The sequence below is a fragment of the Coregonus lavaretus genome (assembly GCF_964263955.1).
Source record: "Coregonus lavaretus genome assembly, contig: HAP1_SCAFFOLD_7431, whole genome shotgun sequence".
Taxonomy (NCBI): domain Eukaryota; kingdom Metazoa; phylum Chordata; class Actinopteri; order Salmoniformes; family Salmonidae; genus Coregonus; species Coregonus lavaretus.
In genome coordinates, this window is record NW_028162022.1 from 1 (window position 1) to 20,000 (window position 20,000).

Genomic DNA, 20,000 nt, shown 5'->3' on the forward strand with positions numbered 1-20,000 from the left:
CAGACCTTTCCCCCACTTACAGTTTGGAATCCATTGATACTTTGTGAACAGGGAGGATTCTATGCTGGAGTATCTGAAGATAGCCCAGGACCTGGAGATGTATGGAGTCAACTTCTTTGACATTAAGAACAAGAAGGGGACAGAGCTGTGGATGGGGGTAGACGCCCTGGGACTCAACATCTACGAGAAGGACAACAAGTAAACATCTGACTAACTGACTGAATGACTGGCCGGATGACTGACTACCTCTACTCTACTCTACCTCTACTCTACTCTACCTCTACTCTACTCTACTATACTCTACCTCTACTCTACCTCTACTCTACCTCTACTCTACCTCTACTCTACTCTACTATACTCTACCACTACTCTACCTCTACCTCTACTATACTCTACCTCTACTATACTCTACCTCTACTCTACCTCTACTCTACTCTACCTCTACTCTACCTCTACTCTACCTCTACCTCTACTATACTCTACCTCTACTATACTCTACCTCTACTCTACCTCTACTCTACCTCTACTCTACCTCTACTCTACTCTACTCTACCTCTACCTCTACTCTACTCTACTCTACTCTACTCTACTCTACCTCTACCTCTACTATACTCTACCTCTACTCTACTCTACCTCTACTATACTCTACCTCTACTATACTATACCTCTACTCTACCTCTACTCTACTCTACCTCTACCTCTACTCTACTCTACCTCTACTATACTCTACCTCTACTATACTCTACCTCTACTATACTCTACCTCTACTCTACCTCTACTCTACTCTACTCTACTCTACTCTACCTCTACTCTACCTCTACTCTACCTCTACTATACTCTACCTCTACTCTACCTCTACTCTACCTATACTCTACCTATACTCTACTCTACCTCTACCTCTACTCTACCTCTACCTCTACTATACTCTACCTCTACCTCTACTCTACTCTACCTCTACTATACTCTACCTATACTATACTCTACCTCTACTCTACTCTACCTCTACTCTACTCTACTCTACTCTACCTCTACTCTACCTCTACTCTACCTCTACTATACTCTACCTCTACTCTACCTCTACTCTACCTATACTCTACTCTACTCTACCTCTACTCTACCTCTACCTCTACTATACTCTACCTCTACCTCTACTCTACTCTACCTCTACTATACTCTACCTCTACTCTACTCTACTCTACTCTACCTCTACTCTACCTCTACTCTACCTCTACTATACTCTACCTCTACTCTACCTCTACTCTACCTATACTCTACCTATACTCTACTCTACCTCTACCTCTACTCTACCTCTACCTCTACCTCTACTCTACCTCTACCTCTACTATACTCTACCTCTACCTCTACTCTACCTCTACCTCTACTCTACCTATACTCTACCTCTACTCTACCTCTACTCTACCTATACTCTACCTCTACTCTACATCTACTCTACTCTACCTCTACCTCTACTCTACTCTACCTCTACTATACTCTACTCTACCTCTACTCTACTCTACTATACTCTACCTCTACTCTACTCTACCTCTACTCTACCTCTACTCTACTCTACTCTACCTCTACTATACTCTACCTCTACTATACTCTACCTCTACTCTACCTCTACTCTACCTATACTCTACCTCTACTCTACCTCTACCTCTACTATACTCTACTATACTCTACTCTACCTCTACTCTACCTCTACTATACTCTACCTCTACTCTACCTCTACTCTACCTCTACTCTACCTCTACTATACTCTACTCTACTCTACCTCTACTATACTCTACCTCTACTCTACCTCTACTCTACCTCTACTCTACCTCTACTATACTCTACTCTACTCTACCTCTACTATACTCTACCTCTACTCTACCTCTAATATACTCTACCTCTACTCTACCTCTACTCTACCTCTACTATACTCTACCTCTACTCTACCTCTACTCTACCTCTACCTCTACTCTACCACTACTATACTCTACCTTTACTATACTCTACCTCTACTATACTCTACTCTACCTCTACTCTACCTCTACTATACTCTACCTCTACTCTACCTCTACTATACTCTACCTCTACTCTACCTCTACTCTACCTCTACTCTACCTCTCCTATACTCTACCTCTACTCTACCTCTACTATAATCTACCTCTACTCTACCTCTACTCTACCTCTACTCTACCACTACTATACTCTACCTCTACTCTACATCTACTATACTCTACCTCTACTCTACCTCTACTCTACCTCTACTATACTCTACCTCTACTCTACCTCTACTATACTCTACCTCTACTATACTCTACCTCTACTCTACCTCTACTATACTCTACCTCTACTCTACCTATACTCTACTCTACTCTACTCTACCTCTACTATACTCTACCTCTACTCTACTCTACCTCTACTCTACCTCTACTCTACCTCTACTCTACCTCTACTCTACCTCTACTCTACCTCTACTATACTCTACCTCTACTCTACTCTACCTCTACTATACTCTACTCTACTCTACCTCTACTCTACTCTACTCTACTCTACCTCTACTCTACCTCTACTCTACCTCTACTCTACTCTACCTCTACTCTACCTCTACTATACTATACCTCTAATATACTCTACTATACTCTACCTCTACTCTACCTCTACTCTACTCTACCTCTACTATACTATACTCTACTCTACCTCTACCTCTACTATACTCTACTCTACTCTACCTCTACTCTACTCTACTCTACCTCTACTCTACCTCTACTCTACTCTACCTCTACTATACTCTACTCTACTCTACTCTACTCTACCTCTACTCTACCTCTACTCTACCTCTACTCTACCTATACTCTACCTCTACTCTACTCTACCTCTACTCTACCTCTACTCTACCTCTACTCTACCTCTACTCTACCTCTACTCTACCTCTACTCTACCTCTACTCTACTATACTCTACTCTACCTCTACTCTACCTCTACTCTACCTCTACTATACTCTACTCTACTCTACTCTACCTCTACTATACCTCTACTCTACTCTACCTCAACTATACTCTACTATACTCTACCTCTACTCTACTCTACTCTACTCTACTCTACCTCTACCTCTACTCTATACTCTATTCTACCTTTACTCTACCTCTACTCTACCTCTACTATACTCTACCTCTACTATACTCTACTATACTCTACCTCTACTCTACTCTACCTCTACCTCTACTCTACCTCTACCTCTACCTCTACTCTACCTCTACTCTACTCTACCTCTACCTCTACTCTATACTCTATTCTACCTTCTACCTCTACTATACTCTACCTCTACTATACTCTACTCTACCTCTACTCTACTCTACTCTACCTCTACCTCTACTCTACCTCTACCTCTACTCTACCTCTACCTCTACTCTATACTCTACTCTACCTCTACTCTACTCTACCTCTACTCTACCTCTACCTCTACTCTACCTCTACTCTACCTCTACTCTACTCTACCTCTACTCTACCTCTACTCTACCTCTACTCTACTCTACTCTACCTCTACTCTACCTCTACTCTACTCTACCTCTACCTCTACCTCTACCTCTACTCTACCTCTACTCTACTCTACTTACTCTACCTCTACTCTACCTCTACTCTACTCTACCTCTACCTCTACTCTACCTCTACCTCTACCTCTACCTCTACTCTACCTCTACTCTACCTCTACTCTACCTCTACTCTACTCTCTACCTCTACTCTACCTCTACTCTACCTACTACTCTACCTCTACTCTACCTCTACTCTACTCTACCTCTACTCTACCTCTACTCTACCTCTACTCTACCTCTACTCTACTACTCTACTCTACTCTACTCTACTCTACTCTACTCTACTCTACTCTACCTCTACTCTACCTCTACTCTACCTCTACTCTACCTCTACTCTACCTCTACTCTACTCTACCTCTACTCTACTCTACCTCTACTCTACCTCTACTCTACCTCTACCTCTACTCTACCTCTACTCTACCTCTACTCTACTCTACTACTATACCTCTACTCTACCTCTACTCTACCTCTACTCTACTCTACCTCTACTCTACCTCTACTCTACCTCTATCTCTACCTCTACTCTACCACTACTCTACTCTACTCTACTATACTCTACCTCTACTATACTCTACCTCTACTCTACCTATACTCTACCTATACTCTACCTCTACTCTACCTCTACTCTACTCTACTCTACTCTACCTCTACTCTACCTCTACTCTACCTATACTCTACCTCTACTCTACCTCTACTCTCTACGCTCTACTCTACCTACTTACTCTACTCTCCTACTCTACTCTACTCTACTCTACTCTACTCTACTCTACTCTACTCTAACCCAACTGTACTCTACTCTATACTCTACCTCTACTCTACTCTATACTCTACTCTACTCTACTCTAACTCTACTCTACTCTACTCTACTCTATGCTACTCTACTCTACTCTACCTCTACTCTACTCTACTCTACTCTACTCTACTCTATACTCTACTCTACTCTACTCTACTCTACTCTACTCTACCTCTACTCTACTCTACTCTACTCTACTCTACTCTACTCTACCTGTAATCTACTCTACCTCTACTCTACTCTACCTGTAATCTACTCTACCTCTACTCTACTCTACTCTATACTCTACTCTACTCTACTCTACTCTACCTCTACTCTACTCTACCTGTAATCTACTCTACTCTACTCTACTCTACTCTACTCTACCTGTAATCTACTCTACCTCTACTCTACTCTACCTGTAATCTACTCTACCTCTACTCTACTCTACCTCTACTCTACATCTACTCTACCTCTACTCTACCTCTACTCTACCTCTACTCTACCTATACTCTACCTCTACTCTACCTCTACTCTACCTCTACTTTACTCTACCTCTACTCTACTCTACTCTACCTCTACTCTACCTCTACTCTACCTATACTCTACCTCTACTCTACCTCTACTCTACCTCTACTCTACCTCTACTATACTCTACCTCTACTCTACTCTACCTCTACTCTACCTCTACTATACTCTACCTCTACTCTACCTCTACTCTACCTCTACTCTACCTATACTCTACCTCTACTCTACCTCTACTCTACCTATACTCTACCTCTACTCTACCTATACTCTACCTCTACTCTACTCTACTCTACCTCTACTCTACCTCTACTATACTCTACCTCTACTCTACCTCTACTATACTCTACCTCTACTCTACTCTACCTCTACTATACTCTACCTCTACTCTACCTCTACTCTACCTCTACTCTACCTCTACTATACTCTACCTCTACTCTACCTCTACTCTACCTCTACTCTACTCTACTCTACTCTACTCTACTCTACTCTACCTCTACTCTACCTCTACTCTACCTATACTCTACCTCTACTCTACCTCTACTCTACTCTACCTCTACTCTACCTCTACTCTACTCTACTCTACTCTACTCTACTCTACTCTACGCTATACTCTACCTCTACTCTACTCTACTGTACTCTACTCTATACTCTACTCTACCTCTACCTGTACTCTACTCTACTCTATACTCTACCTCTACCTGTACTCTACTCTACTCTATACTCTACCTCTACCTGTACTGTACTCTACTCTATACTCTACTCTACCTCTACCTGTACTCTACTCTACTCTATACTCTACCTCTACCTGTACTCTACTCTACTCTATACTCTACCTCTACCTGTACTCTACTCTACTCTACTCTACTCTACTCTACTCTACTCTACTCTACTCTACTCTACTCTACTCTACTCTACCTCTACTCTACCTCTACCTCTACTCTACTCTACTCTACTCTACTCTACCTCTACTCTACTCTACTCTACTCTACCTCTACTGTACTCTACTCTACTCTATACTCTACCTCTACCTCTACTCTACTCTACTCTACTCTACTCTACTATACTCTACCTCTACTCTACTCTACTCTACTCTACCTCTACTCTACTCTACCTGTAATCTACTCTACCTCTACTCTACTCTACTCTACCTCTACTCTACTCTACCTCTACTCTACCTCTACTCTACTCTACTCTACTCTACTCTACCTCTACTCTACTCTACCTCTACTCTACCTCTACCTCTACTCTACTCTACCTCTACTCTACTCTACTCTACTCTACTCTACTCTACTCTACTCTACCTCTACTCTACCTCTACTCTACTCTACTCTACTCTACTCTAATCTACTCTACTCTACTCTACTCTATACTCTACTCTACCTCTACTCTACTCTACTCTACTCTACTCTACTCTACTCTATACTCTACTCTACTCTACTCTACTCTACCTCTACTCTACTCTACTCTACTCTACTCTACTCTACTCTACTCTACTCTACCTCTACTCTACTCTACTCTACTCTACTCTACTCTACTCTACTCTACTCTACCTCTACTCTACTCTACCTCGAACTGTACTCTACTCTATACTCTACTCTACTCTACTCTATACTCTACTCTACTCTACTATACTCTACCTCTGCTGTACTCTACTCTACCTCTACTCTACTCTACTCTACTCTACTCTACTCTACCTCTACTCTACCTCTACTATACTCTACCTCTACTCTACTCTACTCTACTCTACCTCTACTGTACTCTACTCTACTCTACTCTACCTCTACCTGTACTCTACTCTACTCTACCTCTACTCTACTCTACCTGTAATCTACTCTACTCTACTCTACTCTACTCTATACTCTACTCTACTCTACTCTACTCTACCTCTACTCTACTCTACTCTACTCTACCTCTACTCTACTCTACCTGTAATCTACCCTACTCTACTCTACTCTACTCTATACTCTACTCTACTCTACTCTACTCTACCTCTACTCTACTCTACTCTACTCTACCTCTACCTCTACTCTACCTCTACTCTACTCTATTCTATACTCTACTCTACTCTACTCCACTCTACCTCTACTCTATGCCTGCTAACTGTACTCTACTCTACTCTACCTGTAATCTACTCTACTCTACCCTACTCTACTCTACTCTACTCTACTCTACTCTACTCTACTCTACTCTACTATACCTCTACCTGTACTCTATGCCTGCTAACTATACTCTACTCTACTCTACCTGTAATCTACTCTACTCTATACTCTACTCTACTCTACTCTACCTCTACTCTACCTCTACTCTACTCTACCTATACTCTACCTCTACTCTATGCCTGCTAACTATACTCTACTCTACTCTACCTGTAATCTACTCTACTCTATACTCTACTCTACTCTACTCTACCTATACTCTACCTCTACTCTATGCCTGCTAACTATACTCTACTCTACTCTACCTGTAATCTACTCTACTCTATACTCTACTCTACTCTACTCTACTCTACTCTACCTCTACTCTACTCTATACTCTACTCTACTCTACTCTACCTCTACTCTACTCTACCTCTACTCTACCTCTACTCTACCTCTACTCTACTCTATACTCTACTCTACTCTACTCTACCTCTACTCTACCTCTACTCTATGCCTGCTAACTATACTCTACTCTACTCTACCTGTAATCTACTCTACTCTATACTCTACTCTACTCTACTCTACTCTACTCTACCTCTACTCTACTCTATACTCTACTCTACTCTACTCTACCTCTACTCTACTCTACCTCTACTCTACCTCTACTCTACTCTACTCTACTCTACTCTACTCTACTCTACTCTACCTATACTCTACCTCTACTCTACTCTACCTCTACTCTACTCTATACTCTACTCTACTCTACTCTACCTCTACTCTACTCTACCTCTACTCTACCTCTACTCTACCTCTACTCTACTCTACTCTACCTATACTCTACCTCTACTCTACTCTACCTCTACTCTACCTCTACTCTACCTCTACTCTACTCTACCTATACTCTACCTCTACTCTACTCTACCTCTACTCTACCTCTACTCTACTCTACCTCTACTCTACTCTACCTATACTCTACCTCTACTCTACTCTACCTCTACTCTACCTCTACTCTACTCTACCTCTACTCTACTCTACCTCTACCTCTACTCTACCTCTACTCTACCTCTACTCTACTCTACCTCTACTCTACTCTACCTCTACCTCTACTCTACCTCTACTCTACCTCTACTCTACTCTACCTCTACTCTACTCTACTCTACCTCTACTCTACCTCTACTCTACTCTACCTCTACTCTACTCTACCTCTACCTCTACTCTACCTCTACTCTACTCTACCTCTACTCTACTCTACTCTACCTCTACTCTACTCTACCTCTACTCTACTCTACTCTACCTCTACTCTACCTCTACTCTACTCTACTCTACTCTACACTACTCTACACTACTCTACTCTACTCTACCTCTACCTCTACTCTACCTCTACTCTACCTCTACTCTACTCTACCTCTACTCTACTCTACTCTACCTCTACTCTACTCTACCTCTACTCTACTCTACCTCTACCTCTACTCTACCTCTAATCTACCTCTACTCTACTCTACTCTACCTCTACTCTACTCTACTCTACCTCTACTCTACTCTACCTATACTCTACTCTACCTCTACTCTACTCTATACTCTACTCTACTCTACTCTACCTATACTCTACCTCTACTCTATGCCTGCTAACTATACTCTACTCTACTCTACCTGTAATCTACTCTACTCTATACTCGACTCTACTCTACTCTACTCTACTCTACCTCTACTCTACTCTATACTCTACTCTACTCTACTCTACCTCTACTCTACTCTACCTCTACTCTACCTCTACTCTACTCTACTCTACTCTACTCTACTCTACCTCTACTCTACCTCTACTCTACTCTACTCTACTCTACTCTACCTATACTCTACCTCTACTCTACTCTACCTCTACTCTACTCTATACTCTACTCTACTCTACTCTACCTCTACTCTACTCTACTCTACCTCTACTCTACCTCTACTCTACCTCTACTCTACTCTACTCTACCTATACTCTACCTCTACTCTACTCTACCTCTACTCTACCTCTACTCTACCTCTACTCTACTCTACCTATACTCTACCTCTACTCTAATCTACCTCTACTCTACCTCTACTCTACTCTACCTCTACTCTACTCTACCTCTACCTCTACTCTACCTCTACTCTACCTCTACTCTACTCTACCTCTACTCTACTCTACCTCTACCTCTACTCTACCTCTACTCTACCTCTACTCTACTCTACCTCTACTCTACTCTACTCTACCTCTACTCTACCTCTACTCTACTCTACCTCTACTCTACTCTACCTCTACCTCTACTCTACCTCTACTCTACCTCTACTCTACTCTACCTCTACTCGACTCTACTCTACCTCTACTCTACTCTACCTCTACTCTACTCTACTCTACCTCTACTCTACCTCTACTCTACTCTACTCTACTCTACACTACTCTACACTACTCTACTCTACTCTACCTCTACCTCTACTCTACCTCTACTCTACCTCTACTCTACTCTACTCTACCTCTACTCTACTCTACCTCTACTCTACTCTACCTCTACCTCTACTCTACCTCTACTCTACCTCTACTCTACTCTACTCTACCTCTACTCTACTCTACTCTACCTCTACTCTACTCTACCTATACTCTACTCTACCTCTACTCTACTCTATACTCTACTCTACTCTACTCTACCTATACTCTACCTCTACTCTATGCCTGCTAACTATACTCTACTCTACTCTACCTGTAATCTACTCTACTCTATACTCGACTCTACTCTACTCTACTCTACTCTACCTCTACTCTACTCTATACTCTACCTCTACTCTACTCTACTCTACCTCTACTCTACCTCTACTCTACTCTACTCTACTCTACTCTACTCTACCTCTACTCTACTCTACCTCTACTCTACCTCTACTCTACCTCTACTCTACTCTACTCTACCTATACTCTACCTCTACTCTACTCTACCTCTACTCTACCTCTACTCTACCTCTACTCTACCTCTACTCTACTCTACCTATACTCTACCTCTACTCTACTCTACCTCTACTCTACCTCTACTCTACTCTACCTCTACTCTACTCTACCTATACTCTACCTCTACTCTACTCTACCTCTACTCTACCTCTACTCTACTCTACCTCTACTCTACTCTACCTCTACCTCTACTCTACCTCTACTCTACCTCTACTCTACTCTACCTCTACTCTACTCTACTCTACTCTACCTCTACTCTACTCTACCTCTACTCTACTCTACCTCTACTCTACTCTATACTCTACTCTACTCTACTCTACCTATACTCTACCTCTACTCTATGCCTGCTAACTATACTCTACTCTACTCTACCTGTAATCTACTCTACTCTATACTCTACTCTACTCTACTCTACTCTACTCTACCTCTACTCTACTCTATACTCTACTCTACTCTACTCTACCTCTACTCTACTCTACCTCTACTCTACCTCTACTCTACCTCTACTCTACTCTATACTCTACTCTACTCTACTCTACCTCTACTCTACCTCTACTCTATGCCTGCTAACTATACTCTACTCTACTCTACCTGTAATCTACTCTACTCTATACTCTACTCTACTCTACTCTACTCTACTCTACCTCTACTCTACTCTATACTCTACTCTACTCTACTCTACCTCTACTCTACTCTACCTCTACTCTACCTCTACTCTACTCTACTCTACTCTACTCTACTCTACTCTACCTATACTCTACCTCTACTCTACTCTACCTCTACTCTACTCTATACTCTACTCTACTCTACTCTACCTCTACTCTACTCTACCTCTACTCTACCTCTACTCTACCTCTACTCTACTCTACTCTACCTATACTCTACCTCTACTCTACTCTACCTCTACTCTACCTCTACTCTACCTCTACTCTACTCTACCTATACTCTACCTCTACTCTACTCTACCTCTACTCTACCTCTACTCTACTCTACCTCTACTCTACTCTACCTATACTCTACCTCTACTCTACTCTACCTCTACTCTACCTCTACTCTACTCTACCTCTACTCTACTCTACCTCTACCTCTACTCTACCTCTACTCTACCTCTACTCTACTCTACCTCTACTCTACTCTACCTCTACCTCTACTCTACCTCTACTCTACCTCTACTCTACTCTACCTCTACTCTACTCTACTCTACCTCTACTCTACCTCTACTCTACTCTACCTCTACTCTACTCTACCTCTACCTCTACTCTACCTCTACTCTACTCTACCTCTACTCTACTCTACTCTACCTCTACTCTACTCTACCTCTACTCTACTCTACTCTACCTCTACTCTACCTCTACTCTACTCTACTCTACTCTACACTACTCTACACTACTCTACTCTACTCTACCTCTACCTCTACTCTACCTCTACTCTACCTCTACTCTACTCTACCTCTACTCTACTCTACTCTACCTCTACTCTACTCTACCTCTACTCTACTCTACCTCTACCTCTACTCTACCTCTAATCTACCTCTACTCTACTCTACTCTACCTCTACTCTACTCTACTCTACCTCTACTCTACTCTACCTATACTCTACTCTACCTCTACTCTACTCTATACTCTACTCTACTCTACTCTACCTATACTCTACCTCTACTCTATGCCTGCTAACTATACTCTACTCTACTCTACCTGTAATCTACTCTACTCTATACTCGACTCTACTCTACTCTACTCTACTCTACCTCTACTCTACTCTATACTCTACTCTACTCTACTCTACCTCTACTCTACTCTACCTCTACTCTACCTCTACTCTACTCTACTCTACTCTACTCTACCTATACTCTACCTCTACTCTACTCTACCTCTACTCTACTCTATACTCTACTCTACTCTACTCTACCTCTACTCTACTCTACTCTACCTCTACTCTACCTCTACTCTACCTCTACTCTACTCTACTCTACCTATACTCTACCTCTACTCTACTCTACCTCTACTCTACCTCTACTCTACCTCTACTCTACTCTACCTATACTCTACCTCTACTCTAATCTACCTCTACTCTACCTCTACTCTACTCTACCTCTACTCTACTCTACCTCTACCTCTACTCTACCTCTACTCTACCTCTACTCTACTCTACCTCTACTCTACTCTACCTCTACCTCTACTCTACCTCTACTCTACCTCTACTCTACTCTACCTCTACTCTACTCTACTCTACCTCTACTCTACCTCTACTCTACCTCTACTCTACTCTACCTCTACTCTACTCTACCTCTACCTCTACTCTACCTCTACTCTACCTCTACTCTACTCTACCTCTACTCGACTCTACTCTACCTCTACTCTACTCTACCTCTACTCTACTCTACTCTACCTCTACTCTACCTCTACTCTACTCTACTCTACTCTACACTACTCTACACTACTCTACTCTACTCTACCTCTACCTCTACTCTACCTCTACTCTACCTCTACTCTACTCTACTCTACCTCTACTCTACTCTACCTCTACTCTACTCTACCTCTACCTCTACTCTACCTCTACTCTACCTCTACTCTACTCTACTCTACCTCTACTCTACTCTACTCTACCTCTACTCTACTCTACCTATACTCTACTCTACCTCTACTCTACTCTATACTCTACTCTACTCTACTCTACCTATACTCTACCTCTACTCTATGCCTGCTAACTATACTCTACTCTACTCTACCTGTAATCTACTCTACTCTATACTCGACTCTACTCTACTCTACTCTACTCTACCTCTACTCTACTCTATACTCTACCTCTACTCTACTCTACTCTACCTCTACTCTACCTCTACTCTACTCTACTCTACTCTACTCTACTCTACCTCTACTCTACTCTACCTCTACTCTACCTCTACTCTACCTCTACTCTACTCTACTCTACCTATACTCTACCTCTACTCTACTCTACCTCTACTCTACCTCTACTCTACCTCTACTCTACCTCTACTCTACTCTACCTATACTCTACCTCTACTCTACTCTACCTCTACTCTACCTCTACTCTACTCTACCTCTACTCTACTCTACCTATACTCTACCTCTACTCTACTCTACCTCTACTCTACCTCTACTCTACTCTACCTCTACTCTACTCTACCTCTACCTCTACTCTACCTCTACTCTACCTCTACTCTACTCTACCTCTACTCTACTCTACTCTACTCTACCTCTACTCTACTCTACCTCTACTCTACTCTACCTCTACTCTACTCTATACTCTACTCTACTCTACTCTACCTATACTCTACCTCTACTCTATGCCTGCTAACTATACTCTACTCTACTCTACCTGTAATCTACTCTACTCTATACTCTACTCTACTCTACTCTACTCTACTCTACTCTACTCTACCTCTACTCTACTCTATACTCTACTCTACTCTACTCTACCTCTACTCTACTCTACCTCTACTCTACCTCTACTCTACTCTACTCTACTCTACTCTACTCTACCTATACTCTACCTCTACTCTACTCTACCTCTACTCTACTCTATACTCTACTCTACTCTACTCTACCTCTACTCTACTCTACCTCTACTCTACCTCTACTCTACCTCTACTCTACTCTACTCTACCTATACTCTACCTCTACTCTACTCTACCTCTACTCTACCTCTACTCTACCTCTACTCTACTCTACCTATACTCTACCTCTACTCTACTCTACCTCTACTCTACCTCTACTCTACTCTACCTCTACTCTACTCTACCTATACTCTACCTCTACTCTACTCTACCTCTACTCTACCTCTACTCTACTCTACCTCTACTCTACTCTACCTCTACCTCTACTCTACCTCTACTCTACCTCTACTCTACTCTACCTCTACTCTACTCTACTCTACTCTACCTCTACTCTACTCTACCTCTACTCTACTCTACCTCTACTCTACTCTATACTCTACTCTACTCTACTCTACCTATACTCTACCTCTACTCTATGCCTGCTAACTATACTCTACTCTACTCTACCTGTAATCTACTCTACTCTATACTCTACTCTACTCTACTCTACTCTACCTCTACTCTACTCTATACTCTACTCTACTCTACTCTACCTCTACTCTACTCTACCTCTACTCTACCTCTACTCTACTCTACTCTACTCTACTCTACCTATACTCTACCTCTACTCTACTCTACCTCTACTCTACTCTATACTCTACCTCTACCTCTACTCTACTCTACTCTACTCTACCTCTACTCTACTCTACCTCTACTCTACCTCTACTCTACCTCTACTCTACTCTACTCTACCTATACTCTACCTCTACTCTACTCTACTCTACTCTACCTCTACTCTACCTCTACTCTACTCTACTCTACCTCTACTCTACCTCTACTCTACCTCTACTCTACTCTACCTCTACTCTACTCTACTCTACCTCTACTCTACCTCTACCTCTACTCTACCTCTACTCTACTCTACCTCTACTCTACTCTACCTATACTCTACCTCTACTCTACTCTACCTATACTCTACCTCTACTCTATTCTACCTCTACTCTACCTCTACTCTACTCTACCTCTACTCTACTCTACCTCTACCTCTACTCTACTCTACTCTACCTCTACTCTACCTCTACTCTACTCTACTCTACTCTACTCTACCTATACTCTACCTCTACTCTACTCTACCTCTACTCTACTCTATACTCTACCTCTACCTCTACTCTACTCTACTCTACTCTACCTCTACTCTACTCTACCTCTACTCTACCTCTACTCTACCTCTACTCTACTCTACTCTACCTATACTCTACCTCTACTCTACTCTACTCTACTCTACCTCTACTCTACCTCTACTCTACTCTACTCTACCTCTACTCTACCTCTACTCTACCTCTACTCTACTCTACCTCTACTCTACTCTACTCTACCTCTACTCTACCTCTACCTCTACTCTACCTCTACTCTACTCTACCTCTACTCTACTCTACCTATACTCTACCTCTACTCTACTCTACCTATACTCTACCTCTACTCTACTCTACCTCTACTCTACCTCTACTCTACTCTACCTCTACTCTACTCTACCTCTACCTCTACTCTACTCTACTCTACCTCTACTCTACCTCTACTCTACTCTACCTCTACTCTACCTCTACTCTACCTCTACTATACTCTACTCTACCTCTACTCTACCTCTACTCTACTCTACTCTACCTCTACTCTACCTCTACTCTACTCTACCTGTAATCTACTCTACTCTACTCTACCTATACTCTACCTCTACTCTACTCTACCTCTACTCTACCTCTACTCTACTCTACTCTACTCTACTCTACTCTACCTATACTCTACCTCTACTCTACTCTACCTCTACTCTACCTCTACTCTACCTCTACTCTACTCTACTCTACTCTACCTATACTCTACCTCTACTCTACTCTACCTCTACTCTACCTCTACTCTACCTCTACTCTACTCTACTCTACCTCTACTCTACCTCTACTCTACTCTACCTGTAATCTACTCTACTCTATACTCTACTCTACTCTACTCTACCTATACTCTACCTCTACTCTACTCTACCTCTACTCTACCTCTACTCTACCTCTACTCTACTCTACCTCTACTCTACCTCTACTCTACTCTACCTCTACCTCTACTCTACTCTACCTCTACTATACCTCTACTCTACTCTACTCTACTCTACCTGGGGCTACCTCTACTCTACTCTAACTCTACTCTACTCTACTCTTTTCCTCTACTTACTCTACTCTACTCTACTCTACTCTACTCTACCTACTCTACCTCTATACTACTCTACTCTACTCTACTCTACCTAACTCTACTCCCTCTACTTCTACCTATACTCTACCTCTACTCTACCTCTACTCTACTCTACTCTACTCTACTCTACTCTATACTCTACCTATACTCTACCTCTACTCTACTTCTACTCTACTCTACTCTACTCTACCTCTACCTATAACTCTACCTCTACTCTACCCTACTACTCTACCTCTACTCTACCTCTACTTACTCTCTACTCTACCTCTACTCTACCTCTACCTCTACTCTACCTCTACTCTACCTCTACTCTACCTCTACCTTACTCTACTCTACTCTACCTCTACACTTACTCTACTCTACCTCTCTCTACCTCTACCTCTACCTCTACTCTACCTCTACTCTCACCTCATCTACTCTCTTACTCTACCTCTACCTCTACTCTACTCTACCTCTACCTCTACTCTACCTTCTACTCTACCTCTACTCTACTCTACTCTACTCTACTCTACTCTACCTACTCTACCTCTACTCTACTCTACTCTACTCTACTCTACCTCTCTACTCTACCTACCTCTACTCTACCTCTCTACCTCTACTCTACCTCTACTCTACCTCTATCTACTCTACTCTACCTCTACTCTACCTCTACTCTACTCTACCTCTACTCTACCTCTACTCTACCTCTACTCTACCTCTACTCTACCTCTACTCTATCTACTCTACTCTACCTCTACTCTACTCTACTCTCTCTACTCTACCTCCTACTCTATGCCTGCTAACTGTACTCTACTTCTCCCTTCAGTCTCTAGCCTACTGTCTGCTAACATCAACCATGACCAGCTGGTTGTTGTTGTTATGGAGAGGTCGTTACCCTAGTTCTCCTGACTCATCCATACAGTGTTGATTACAGTATGATATAATAGTACTTTAAAGGAGTCACACAACGCTTTGTTTGTTTGTTCTCTCTTCCAGACTGACTCCAAAGATCGGCTTTCCCTGGAAGTGAAATTAGGAACATTTCATTCAATGATAAAAAGTTCATCATCAAACCCATTGATAAGAAAGCTCCCGTAAGTCCTGTAGTAGAATATTCCCTTAATTTCAGTCAAGTTACTGGTCTTCTTCAGTACAGCACTTCAGAGACCGAGAGAGTGTAAAAAAGTGTGTGTGTGTGTGTGTGTGAGAGAGAGAGAGAGAGAGCGTGAGATCGAGTGAGAGAGGGAGAGTGAGATTGAGAGAAAAAGAGAGAGAGAGAGAGAGAGCGTGAGATTGAGTGAGAGAGCGTGAGAGAGGGAGAGTGAGATTGAGAGAAAAAGAGAGAGAGAGAGAGAGATGTAGATTAAGAGAGAGGTTTAATAAAACCCAACATATGTATATTCTCAGGATTTTGTGTTCTACGCTCCTCGGCTGGGCATGAATAAGCGTATCCTGGCTCTGTGCATGGGGAACCATGAGCTATACATGAGACGCAGGAAGCCGGACACCATCGAGGTGCAGCAGATGAAGACTAAGGCCAGGGAGGAGAAACACCAGAAACAGATGGAAAGGTGAGAGACAGGACCACACCTTCACCTGTGCACACCTGTACACAGTAGAAAAACAGACTGCTTTACTGAAATCTGTATGCTATTTGCAGTAGGTGGATCCGTATATCACTGTTATTTGATGTAGAGCTAGCATTTACCACCTCATGGACTCTCAGTCCTTGCATCTATGAATTTGAGAGTGGTTATATTTCTCCAGCCCCTTCACTCAGCTTTATAGCATAACCTTTATATAAAATCTTTATAGCAAACAAGCAAAAAGTGTTGCTAGTTTATTATCCATTACATTTTTACATTTGACATTTTAGTCATTTAGCAGACGCTCTTATCCAGAGCGACTTACAGTTAGTGAATACATTTTTTTTTTAATACTGGCCCCCGTGGGAATCGAACCCACAACCCTGGCGTTGCAAACGCCATGCTCTATCAACTGAGCTACATCCCTGCCGGCCATTCCCTCCCCTACCCTGGACGACGCTGGGCCAATTGTGCGCCGCCCATGAGTCTCCCGGTCACGGCCGGCTGCGACAGAGCCTGGATTCGAACCAGGATCTAGTGGCACAGTTAGCACTGCGATGCAGTGCCTTAGACCACTGCGCCACTCAGGAGTTTGACGTAGCTAACGTAGCTATGTGTTCAATGTATAATTGTGTTTATGATGCTTGTGAACTGCTGGCTGTGCTGGGTGACTTCAGTCTCTCACAAGTTACAATCCCTGTTCCTGTACCTGTACCTTACATTCACCCTCCTGTACCCCACCTTCAACCTCCTGAATCCCACATTCACCCTCCTGTATCCCACCTTCACCCTCCTGTATCCCACCTTCACCCTCCTGAATCCCACATTCACCCTCCTGTACCCCACATTCACCCTCCTGTACTGACCTTCACCTCCTGTATCCCACATTCACCCTCCTGAATCCCACATTCACCCTCCTGTACCCCTTCTTCACCCTCCTGTACCCCACATTCACCCTCCTGTATCCCACCTTCACCCTCCTGTACTGACCTTCACCCTCCTGTACCCTTCTTCACCTCCTGTACCCCACCTTCACCCTCCTGTACCCCACCTTCACCCTCCTGTACCCCTTCTTCACCCTCCTGTACCCCACCTTCACCCTCCTGTATCCCATCTTCACCCTCCTGTACCCACCTTCACCTTATCTGTGAACTGACAAAGATATATCAATATAAAAATCAGCAAGTCCCTACTCCTGTTTTCAGGGCCCAGCTGGAGAATGAGAAGAAGAAGCGGGAGGCCATGGAGAAAGAAAAGGATCAGATGGAGAGAGAGAAGCAGGACTTGATGCTGAGGCTGTACCAGTTTGAGGAGACAACCAAGAAGGCAGAGAAAGGTAAGGATATAGAAATGTAATATGGGTAAGGAAAGCAGCGCGCGCCACAGGCCCCCATCCTTCATAGTCTAATCATTCATAGGAAAGCAGGGCGCGCCACAGGCTCCCATCCTTCATAGTCTAATCATTCATAGGAAAGCAGGGCGCGCCACAGGCTCCCATCCTTCATAGTCTAATCATTCATAGGAAAGCAGGGCGCGCCACAGACCCCCATCCTTCATAGTCTAATCATTCATAGGAAAGCAGGTGCGCCACAGACCCCATCCTTCATAGTCTAATCATTCATAGGAAAGCAGGGTGCGCCACAGACCCCCATCCTTCATAGTCTAATCATTCCTAGGAAAGCAGGGCGCGCCACAGACCCCCATTCTTCATAGTCTAATCATTCATAGGAAAGCAGGGCGCGCCACAGACCCCCATCCTTCATAGTCTAATCATTCATAGGAAAGCAGGGTGCGCCACAGGCTCCCATCCTTCATAGTCTACTCATTCATAGACTTGACTGTCTGTAGAGATACTGCCATCTACTGTTGACTTGCTTCCCTTCAGACCTGGGCTGCATGCCAACAGTATCTCCTTCCTCCAGTCGTTCACTACTTTCCACTCACATAAAGTCATTGGATTGGTGGAGGCACGGACTAGTGGGAGTTTCCACCATATTCCTTAGACCAAATATCAAATCAGAGGGGAGTGAACACCTTGGGATAAATGAGAGATAATTGGGACATAGCCTTGCTCTTTATCAGGCCGAGTGAAGTTGAAACTCATGTATTATCTAGTCAGATCTTTGATTACGGAGGAAGAATCAAGATATCCTTTTAACTAGGAGTATAGCTTTCCTTGATCCCCCTACACTTGCCCTGGATAAAGTGAGTACACACTATTCGCTATATAATCCCAGTGGGAATTGAACCTACAACCTTTGGTGTTGCTAGTGCCACTCTTTTACCAGTTGAGCCACACAAGACCACCCCTGGACCGGAGTATCTGTGTCCCCTACTGACAGCCTGCCTGTAGAGCGTCGTCTGGGCTGGTCTAGTGCCAGTGCTGCTGCCCCCAGACTATACAATGCCAAATCAAATCACATGCGCCGAATACAACGGGTGTAGACTTTACCGTGAAATGCTTGTTTACGAGCCCTTCCCAACGACGCAGAGTTAAATTAATTATAATAACAATTGTAACACAAGAGGAATAAAATACACAAGAATGAAGCTATATACAGGAAGTACCAGATCAATGTGGAGCTATATACAGGAAGTACCAGTACCAGATCAATGTGGAGCTATATACAGGAAGTACCAGTACCAGATCAATGTGGAGCTATATACAG

The 20,000-nt window shown here is 43.0% G+C and overlaps 1 pseudogene across 1 annotated transcript in view; it reads left to right on the forward strand.

Moving 5' to 3' along the window:
- Positions 1-54: 54 nt before the first annotated feature.
- LOC311119746 (ezrin-like) overlaps positions 55-20,000 on the forward strand; it is a 25,303-nt pseudogene continuing 5,357 nt past the window's right edge. Inside the window, exons 1-4 of the transcript in view lie at positions 55-198; positions 16,742-16,839; positions 17,153-17,316; positions 18,537-18,667. The product of the transcript in view is annotated as an ezrin-like (transcript). The remainder of the gene's footprint in view (positions 199-16,741; positions 16,840-17,152; positions 17,317-18,536; positions 18,668-20,000) is intronic.